The sequence below is a fragment of the Neopsephotus bourkii genome, unplaced genomic scaffold (assembly GCF_033783945.1).
Source record: "Neopsephotus bourkii isolate Nb327-2 ecotype Australia unplaced genomic scaffold, CSIRO-AGI_Nbou_v1 NB_1388, whole genome shotgun sequence".
Classification (NCBI taxonomy): Eukaryota; Metazoa; Chordata; class Aves; order Psittaciformes; family Psittacidae; genus Neopsephotus; species Neopsephotus bourkii.
The window spans coordinates 2595184-2604700 of record NW_026901866.1 but is presented as its reverse complement, the minus strand read 5'-3'; positions in this window follow the sequence as shown (position 1 = coordinate 2604700).

The following is a 9517-nucleotide window of genomic DNA, read 5'->3' as shown; positions in this document are numbered from 1 at the left end:
ACAAACAAACTTTATATTGTATTAACAATAATATTTAAAACAGTTGCCAAAATAAATATTTGGTCCAAACTGGAGAGTTACAACACTCTTCTGTTTATGGTGAGGTTCATTTACTGCAACAATGGTTTCTTTTTCCAGGAAAAACGTTTCATTAAATTTCCATTGGTGTTAAGAACACTTGGCCTAGGCATCATGCAATTCTAGATATCCTCTTCAAGACAGAAAATAAGTCACAGAGTAAAAGAAACCAAAGTGCTTATCATTTGATTAGGTCATTGACAAAAGTATTTCACACTTTTTTAATGCCAAAAGGTGTCTTGTACACCTGCTCAGAGGTCTCATCAGTTTTATTTGAGCAAAGTCAGTTCTTTTAAGGTTGTCCAAGGAAAAAGGTGGCTACTGTGATGGGGAGGGGAAAAGAGAGAAAGATGTGTTGCAAGCTCTTTATCTTGATCTGGCTGTTTGTTTTTGTACTGATGTATGTAATGAAACAAAGAGGATTTAATCGTGGTAAATAGAAGTCTATTGGCACCCAGAGGGATCTCATTTTCTCTCTTACAAGTCTTTTTCGTTTCAGGTTGCAACATCTTTTCAGCCTATCCGTGAGGCAGAGTTTCTTACCTGGGGCTTAAACTTATGAGGCATGAAGCTCTTTTGTTTTGACAGGTGTTCTTTGCTACACATCAGCCTAGCATTGGCGCTGCTAATACACAATACAAACTTCAGATATGCTAATGACTGTAGTTACCAAAATTCTGTCAGTAATGAGTTTTATTAGCTTTCCTCGCTTTTAGGGCTTAGTATAAAGTGGTAAAAACAAACCGTGCCAATAGGAGAATGAGAAAGTTGGTTGCTTGTTATACATTGCATGGATTTCTCCAGCTTCTATAAAACGTCTGGAGTAATGGGAATACCACAAACTAGTCTGTAAGACTCAGTTCATAACCTCTGGCATAGTATAGCCTCCTGCAAGATGTTTCAAACATACATAAACAAAATGTACAGAGAAAACTTAAAATAGTTCTTTAATTCTATGGCTTTCCAGCAGTTCCAGAAAGGGAAAGCCTTTTTTTGTTGACCAGCTACCCTGTGCCTAACATATTATTTATGTTTTGCTACTTAAGTAACTCTAAGTGCATCATAGACAAAATTTGATGACTAAATTATAAATACCTATTTCTATTTTGTCAATTGAATAACGTGGAGGTGATGTACATGTACTTTTCTGGTTTAGAAGGAACTTTAAGGGCTTCAACTGTGGTTAAAAAGCCTGAAGGAGCAAGGAATATTGGGTGTGGACAGAAAGTCAGGAAAAAGAAAATAGACACCTTACTAATATTTGATAGTTAGAGAATAGAAATTAAATGGAAGGTACAATGTAGTAAAATCTTTAGTAAATAATAATTCAATAACAATTTATTTCATTGTTCTAGTGATTTCAAACCAGTTTTAGAAGATTGACTTTCTCAGCGGCTTGACTTTGAATGAAAAGAAATTGCAGCTGTACAACCTTGAAAAAAGAAGAATGTGTCATTTCTCTGGAAGCTATTCAGATCTCAGTGTATCTGAACTGTATATGAGAGGCTAAAATTCTAGTAACTTGGACATGATGGCATCGAACATTTTTATATGTCATTATATGCCATTATATTATATATTATATTAATATGGTTTTATTTTTCTCATATCTAATGTAATCCTACGAGTAAACTTTGGGAAAAGTAGACATTTTGTTGTCCACCAAGACAATGGCTAGAAAAGTGTGTCATCAACATAAAAAAATATGTTCTTCTTAATCTTGTCACTTTGAAGAAAACTGGCTTGCCTACTATGGTTAGAAAAATCATACAAAAACCAAGCCAACCTGAAAACAGTGTGTTTATAAACTGTAGCATTTTAAGCCTCAACTTTCTTTTTCTTGTGGAAGAAAGCTAACATTTTTATCTGTCTGAGAAACCTGAGTATGTTAACCTCTGGTTGGGGGGTGGGGGGGTGGGGTGTGTTTGTTTGCTTGTTTGTTTGGGGTTTTTTGGTTGGTTGGTTGGTGGTTTTGTTTCTGTTTTGTTTTGTTTTGTTTCATTGTGTTTTGTTTTTCCTGGAAGGGACATTTAATACTAGAAAACATAATTCTGCATACACAATTGTTTGGATGGAAAATATTTGATCAGTTTTATTTACAGCTTCCCAAACCAACATTCAAGCAGGGACTCCTGCAGGGACTCCTACAGGGAGAAAGAGCTTTTATTAAGACTGTGAAAATTGGAGGGGAAATTTTGCACAGGACTACCAACACAGGGCCTACCTATTGCTGAACTCTTATGAGTCATACTAACTTAGTGCTGGTAGGTGTTTATATTTCAAGGTTTCATCCTGATATTCCATGCTTAGCTCCATTAGGTACTTTGGAAGGCTGAAGAGCTGAGTGAATCCTGCTAAGATTTGGCCTGTGATTCCAGTCTAGATCCTGATTATCTGCTTTTTAGTATAGTCATCAGCTTCTCCCAGTGAAATGGGTAGAAAGTAGAGAGGAAAGCCTTCTAACATTATCTTAATTCTGTTATTTTCTATTTAAAGCCATAGGGTTTTTTGCAACCTTACATAGTCAGATGCAGCTAAAGCCTTGCAATTCAAATTGAAATTTACATGAAAACATAGGCAAGAAGGACCACTGATACAACTTACTAAAAGTGAGTAGAGAAAGACAGCTTACTAAGCTTGTTGGTAAATGTCTGGAGTACAGTGAAATATGCTTCAAAGTGTGTCTATGTTAAGCTTGGAATCACTGAAATGCCTCAATGGCTTTCAGCTCCAACTTGCTCTACTGTTGGTGAACCTTTCCTGGCTGCTAGATTTGTCACTAAATCAGGTTTTGGTGATGACTATAAGGACTAAGAACTAACTGAAAAGTAGTCTAATGTCCACCAATAGATGTTTTCTTTGTTTGTTTGGCTTTTTTTTCACAACACTGAAGTTCTTGGATGCAAGTGCTGTCAGACTGAGGGATGTTTGAGGACATAGCTGTATTTCTTTGTAGGAGCTGAGGATCAGGGTCAGCAGAGTTGCAGCTTTATTCCACCATGTGGAATGATTCCCTTTTTCACTTCCTCTTCTAATCAACACTGAAACTGGAACATAAGGCTAGAAAAATGATATCAGAGGGAAGTTACTGTCAGAAGTTTGCGGAACAGAGTTATTCCATAGGTCTTATACAAAGCAGCTTCCTACCCCTCACTGGTCTGAGTTCTTTCTACAATATTCAATCAAAAGTTCTTTGATTTGACAGGGGAGATACCTAGGATGGGATACTACAGTATACCCTGTGGAAGAAATTAGAGTGCCTATGCATATGATTTCTCCTGGATTAAAAAAATAAAAAGTTGCTATAGACCTCATCCTTGTCCTTTGGTCCTTTTATTTTCTGGATTTGTCAGTGAGAATCTGCCACCTTGTTCTTGCACTTCCTGCAAACTACTTCCTTTCTGTTCCTTCTTAACTCAGGCTAACACAGTGCTTTCCCTGAAGTCTCTTTACAACAGGTTTGTCCTAGTTGTTTCACGCTTTCAGATTTATAGTGTGCTACAAAATATTTAAATAGATTTGTCTAGCTGTACTTATTTGCTGCTTTGAGGCAGTTTTGTGTTCAGCCCATATTCTCCTTGGAAAAACACAATCAATGTGTGACTCTGTCAGTGCATAGTTTCTGGAGTGTAAGCTTTATAGCTATTCTGATGAGACTGCAAAATCCACCTTGATTTCAAGTCTAATCTATGTTTTCCTGCTTTCACCCTTCAGCTTTAATTTCTAGGGGCTGTTGGTGCAAGACCTGCAACTATAGGCTGTACCTGCTATAAGCAGTGGAGAGCCATCTTCATAGCAGTTTGCCTGCAAATTGTAGGAGCTGAAATGAGAAGCTTGCAGCTGACAAGGCATCCTTTTAAATGAAGGCATCTTCTTTCCCCATTTTCCTGAAGACAGATGAACTTTCATGAAGCCCACAAATAGGGAGAAATACAGAAAAGGCATTATTACATTTAACGTATTTGTTCTTTTTAATACATTTGTTCTTTTCCAGAGTTTTATAGCCTCCTCCATTTTATGAAGTAGAAACCCAACCCTAGCTTTAAAAAAGGGCAAAACTTTTGCTGCTAGGAAGTCTGATCACATCGCAGATTTGGCTCCTGAAGGGTTAAACTGTAAACCAGAAAGCTCACTTTTCAGGGAGATTCTAGGAGTTTAAGTGACAATGGGAATTTGGACTTACTGCTGGGATAGGAAGTTGGATGGCAAGGTTCAGCTGTTATGAGGGAATCTAAGAGTAAGCCAAGAGGCCAGAAGGTTAAAGGGCAGTGCTCAGGCTTCCTATCGGTTCCAGAGACTCCAAACATTCAGGCATTCAGTGGCTGGATTCCCTCATGACAATCAGATGAATGGCCAGTAGGGACACGGAAATAAAACTGATCCTGCTTTCACCTCGGTGTAACTTGTAACTCACCCTTGTTCATTTAAGTGGAGGTAATAACTGAAGAATAATTCTACTGAAAGTCACAGGCAAGAAGAATTAAAGAGAAAAACACAATTTCTCAAATGTCTTTAAGCCAAATTCCCCGTATTTTGAACTGCAAGCAGAAAGGTAGATAAAATCAGTACATGCCCAGAGAGCTATGACTCTATTGTATCTTTTGCCATGTATGTGTGCAGTAAGCTATATTTTGCACTAAATATAGCTTTTTAGAGGACATGGTTTACTAGAGCTTCTTAGAGGACATAGCTTAGAGGGTTTACTGAAGCTCATAGCTCATAGTAAATTACAGCAACAAGACTGGAAGTTAGGAAAGATGAGGAAAGCTGTTGCAACAATCATTCTGCAGTAGAAAGACTAATTAAAACCATAGCATTTATTAATGACCCCAAGCAGCTAGGCAGTATGTATGGTTCTGTGTACTGCTTTTGGTTAGGATAAAAAAATGTATTCTGAGTTCTGATTTGTTACAAAACCATGCACAATTTTTTTATTTCCGTTTCCATTGCAGATAACAAAAAGGTGAGAATATCTCTGTTCACTATTCCATCTGTTTTTCCAGTTGCTGTTTTTTTCTCCCCAGTTCTTTAATTTTTGACAGCATTACAATACTTCTATCTCAGTTAGGCTGTTTCTCTGATCAATAAAATAGCATCATATTGCCTCCTGGTCTCCTGATGATCTCTACACTAGTTTGCTTTCAGTCCCTTGTGTTTGTTTTTAATCACTGTGCCTATATATTTTACCATTTGACTGGATTTGCATTTTTGTGAGAAATGGCTTCTATGATTTCTCTTTTCTGTTTTAGCAGAGGATTGAAGACCTCATTTCTAGATTCTACATGAGCACTAGCACACTTCAAGAAATCTGTATGCTATCTTTCTTACAACAGCATTTTCATCACAGTTTTTAATGCAGACTAAGTGACTAACCCCTGCATGTTTTCATATGCTGGCTTGTTTACAATAATACACATATACAGCTCCTGCCCGAACCCTGCCAGAAAATAAAAATTAGGGCTCTGCTTTTCTTTTCTTTATTCAGCTGTCTAAAATTTCAGCATGAAATCAATGAAAACAGGAAAAATTTTAATCTAGATGTTTTAGCCATGCCTAGAGGGACTTCTATGCCAGAGTTTGACTGTCTTGCAAACAGCTTACTGCAATGCTTGTAAAAATGTATTTTTGACTGTTTCTGTTTACATTTGCAGAAGACAAAAGATTTATTCATAATCTCATATGCTGTGGCATATGAGAAATGCAAGTTTGACAACAGATATCAGTAACAAGGGATTTTTTGGTTCAATTTTTTTTTTTGGCAGGAAGTGATGGGGGAGATATAAAAAAAGAAAAAAGAAAAGAAAAAACGGTAAACACCAGATCTATATAATGAATCTTCTAAACCAAAATACATGGAATTTAGCTCCCTGGGTGCTGAAGCAATATATATGAGACTAGTTACTATGATTCACAAAGAGACATCTTTCCGTTTAAGTACATTTTCAGCTACAGCAGCTGTTTTGATTCATAATCTGTGCTATAGCAAGGTTTATTTTAAAATACCAAGCAGGGGACAGGGCATTCAAACATCAATTACTTAACTGAGAGAATTCAAAACCTGAAGTGCTCGAAACTGAAATGAAACACATGGCAAATATTTAGCTTCCTGTCACACAAGGGATCTGATCCTGCAAGCTGCATGAGTGCAAAACTCCAGTTTGTCTGCAGTCAACAGGTGAAATTCTGACATTATTGTCATCAACTGAAATCTTTCCATCAGCTTCTACGGGACTGATTTGACCACACGGATGTTCTCTGACAGAGGCAGGGTAAGGTCCCTGAGTCTTTAAGTTCTTGCAATTTTGAGTTGGATTCCCTACAAGTCTGTAAATGTAAAATCACTTCATGCTGTTCTTTGAAGGTGCTGTTAGAATGACAAAGAATGTCATACCTTCAGTCTCCGGGAAGGAGTGTTTGAATATTTGCATTCAACTCTTGCAACTGTAATTCGAGCCAGTCCACATCAGCACTTTCTGAGAATTTGCATTCAGTTCTTCATGCAATGCAGTTGCAACCTATATATGGCAAAGTAGGATTACAGAAAAAAACACCCCAAACCAAACAATGACAACAACAAAACCCCAACAAATCCCCCCCAAACACCAAACAAACAAAAACCCCTAAGCAAACCACCTCCCCCCCCCCCCCAACCCCTCACATATACGGACATATATATATATAAAAATATATCCCTATATCATCCCAATCTCTTTCCCAAATCAGTGTATAATTTTATCAGGGAGGAAAATACTGGCCAGTAACTGTTAGCCTCTTCCTGTCTTTGGTAAGTCAGCAGAAGTCTTGATTTGCCAAACCCAAGCGTCACCACCAGTCACACAGCATACAGGATTCTTTCGCCATGCCTTAGATCACTCACATGTGAGGATTGCCTGGAAAAATGACTTGCAGGATCGGGCTCAGAAAACACCTGGAATTGTCAAAGCGTTCAGATATACAGATGGTTGAGAGGAACCTGTACGTGGCACTCAAATTATTTTGTTAAGGGTGCCATCTCCTGGTAGCAATTTGCTGAGCTAATCTTTGCCCCACAAACTTGTTAAATACTTATACTTTCTATTTTGATACCATAACACTGAAGAGAGGTAAACAAAATAATTAAGATTGTTTCGGCTGCTAATTTCATTTTTTACTATTTAGTAAGGCACATTAAAATAGGAAACAAGCTCTTACTAAACAGCAGTGTATTAGAACACAACTTGCTGGTTATAGACCTGGTGCTTCTTGAAAAGATTACATATTTTCCCACTCAAGTTGCTTTCACTTATTTCTTTCATAAGTATCAAACAATATATAACTGAATAAAGGTAGATGATACTAACAGAAAGTGATGGTCTGCATATCCATGCAGATCCTAACCCACCACATTCTGGGGAAGCAATAGTGCAGTTCAGAGTGGGTTCAAGAATGTTTGAAAAAGAAGCAAGGGAACGGTACACTGGAAGAGACTGGTGCTGTGCCTAAGTCAGGAAGAAATATGCCTCAGATTTTGAATGGGACTAATATGTTTGGAACAGGCTGCCCAGGGAGGTTGTGGAGTCTCCTTCTCTGGAGACGTTCAAAACCCACCTGGACACGTTCCTGTGATGTTTGAATGTCACGTTCAGAGCCTTGCAAGGGCTCACTTTGCAGGAGGTCTAAGAAATAAAGCATTGATACATTTGGAAATACTGAGATGTCACAATGGAACAAGTAAAATATCCAAGTAATGGATCTAATTACTGGATATTATACTGAAGAAAAATGTTTTGCTGAACTTATCCAGTAATTTATTTCACTGATACAAAAGCATTAGTACCTTTGTATTGAGGCAAAGACATTGTAAAGTCATTTTCTGGAGCTCTAGTTCTGCTCCAGTTCTGCTTCTGTTATGCTCAGATTTTGCTGCTACTTTGAAAAAATATCTCAATGATTTTTACGTACAGAAAGAGTTTGTAACAGGAGTGATGGCAGTTTGTCCTTCACAGGCTTCTGTAAGTTTGCAAAGTGTTTGTATACTAGAAAGCTCAGAACCACACAGTAGGTAATCTAACTTGTAATACTGCCCTCGTAAATAGGTGAACTTCTTAGTGATGCTGAATTTGGCTTTTACTGTACTTAGATTTGATACATGAATTCCTGTAGCTGTAGGGCAGCTATCTTTTTGCAAGCATAAATAGACTCTGAAATGCATGGATAAGCTTCACTTACAAGCGAGAAATGGCATACATTCTGTGTAAGGACTTTGTTGCTGCAGATTCCATTTTGATGCAATATTTCTTCACATTGCTATGCTTGGAAACCAGCACCAAACTTACTCTATTCTCCACTTGAACAAAGTTATCATACTCCAAAGTTTAACCAGCCAATACCTCTGTCTTTCCCCAAGTTTGCCTCTGACTGGAAGAAAGCAGTCTGGTATTTTCATTTGCTAGCTATTTGCCTGTATTTTTGCATGCTCACTCTGTTGCTATGTAGTGTCTTCTCAATCTTCGCAGCTAAACACAAGACAGAGATGCAAAGGTAACCAGTACTAAACTGGCCACCAGAACTGGCCACAGCTGGTTTGCCCTGGCAAACATAAAGATCCTTTAGCAGAAGGGCTTTGGTGGAAACAGGTCTTATTCAATAAATACATAAAGGAGCCTAATCATGGCCAGGTGTGGGAAAACTCGCACAAGAAGCACATAGGAAGATATCCCAGGGGAAGAAACCATTTCTATTCACATGTGGTACCTCATGTGCAAACAAACTGAAATGGTAACAAGGGAAATGAGGAAAAGGTTACTACAAGTAGTGTATGGACTACAACACAACAATTTGTAAGGGAATGGAGGATTGAACTGCACATCTGCAGGAAAAGGTCAAATTATGTAAATGGCAGAATATTTATTTGGGGAACTTTAATAGTGGATAGATACGAGCTACACACTAAATTGCTCAATGCAGTAAGGTACCCAGTTGTTTGTGTAAAAAACTTAGCTGAAGATAGACTTTGAAAAAAAACAGAATTAGGAGGAGGTTACAGTCAAAATGGTGAATTACAGAGCAAAATGTCAAAGCTTTCAATATATACTGGGGGCCAGATGCTGAACAGTTTGAAAGCAAGAGTGGTGGGACCAACCAGGAGGAGTATCAAGAAGTATAAGTAATCAGGAAAAGAAGTCTAAGAAAAATAATTGGCTCACATCAATTTTTAAGTGGTTTTATACCTTACCTTTCTTTTTGCATCCCCAGTTGTTGCAAAGGACTTTCAGGATCTCATTTATATTCAAATAATTTAAGGATTTTTGAATGCAAGCTAACCTTTCTATTTCCCAGAGACTCTTTACGCGATACATTAATTACCAATTAAAGGGCTAATCATTTCAGTGAATGTATTTGAGTAATATGCCTTACTATTGCCTTATTGACTAATGCTTTTGAACTGAAAGTGGGGCAT